Source organism: Pseudomyrmex gracilis, unplaced genomic scaffold (assembly GCF_002006095.1).
Source record: "Pseudomyrmex gracilis isolate BER0280 unplaced genomic scaffold, ASM200609v1 scaffold_1609, whole genome shotgun sequence".
In the NCBI taxonomy this organism is placed as follows: Eukaryota; Metazoa; Arthropoda; class Insecta; order Hymenoptera; family Formicidae; genus Pseudomyrmex; species Pseudomyrmex gracilis.
Genome location: NW_018022193.1, coordinates 1 through 1,338, shown reverse-complemented (window position 1 = coordinate 1,338; position 1,338 = coordinate 1).

Genomic DNA, 1,338 nt, shown 5'->3' with positions numbered 1-1,338 from the left:
AAGACTGGAAATGTCTAAAAAAAAATATTAATATATAAATATTGTACGTCTTTTAAATAAAAATTGTGTGTAAAGATTGACTTTGTTTAGACATAAGTAAAATAAAAACATTGAAGTTTAATGTTCTATGATATTTAATATAAGCTTTCATTTTCTTTCTTTACAAATTGTCCAATATATAAGTATTCTCATATTAGATCATAACGTCGGTCGGCAGCAAAACTAAAAGCTTCGATGTGTTTACTGTAGACACATGGACGTGCGACGTTCTACGTTTGTCGCTCGTTTCATACATCGAGATTTCCATGTTGGTGACATCGCAATTTGTGGAATCAATTGACAACAATGTAATTTTTTGAAATACATGAAATGTCATGCATTTTCCCTAGAAAATGAACTTAAAATATTAAATAAACTTTGCTACAGAGATCTTTCATGTTAGAATATAAAACATTTTCGCAACAATTATATAATACAAGTTTTATGCAATAATGGTAGGTAATATTATGAAGAAAGTAGTGGTCTTCCGCACTACCCATGAGGTGCCACTAATAGCGCGTTAGGTTTTTTAACGTAGACCTTTGCCTGTAGCCCTATTCTACCACGTTTTATTTCGCATCTGTTAGGTTTGTAAATATGGATGTCGGATATATAGAATGTTTAGTGTTTTTTATATTGAGAGAAGTAAATCACAATATTGTTATTTTTATATAAAATTTATTTCGAATAATATAATATTTATATATATAAAGTAATAATTTAATATAAAATAGTTGGCTCCAATTATTCAATATTATATTAATTTTATTAATAATTAATATAATATTGAATAATTGGAGCGCTTCTGCCTCCTCTTACGCGCGGGCCTCCTCTTCCGCGCAGGCCTCCTCTTCCGCGCGGGAATAATATGGTGGCACCGCCTCGGCCACCCCGCTAGTACCAGCGGGCTCTGGCGCGGCCCGCTCCTCTTCTGTGTCTTCCTAAAATGAGGATTATTAATAAGAAAAGATTTCCAATTATTATATTGAGTTACTAATAGTTGCGTTATATTCAATAAAAATAACTTACTAGTCAAATTGTTACCCTGCTGCTGCTGCTGTTGTTGGGGCTGCTGCTGCTGCTGTAGCTGATGCTGCTGCTGTTGCAGTTGCAACATTTGTTGTTACAACTGCTGGTGCATTAATTTAACATCAAGCACCATTTGCTGCATCGATTCTTCTTCTTCTGTTGAAAAACAAATCACATATATATAATTATTACATAAAATCAATCTACTGACACGGGATGCTTTCCAGCTACAGTTACAGTGTTTATTAGTGTGAGAAATAGCATATCAGT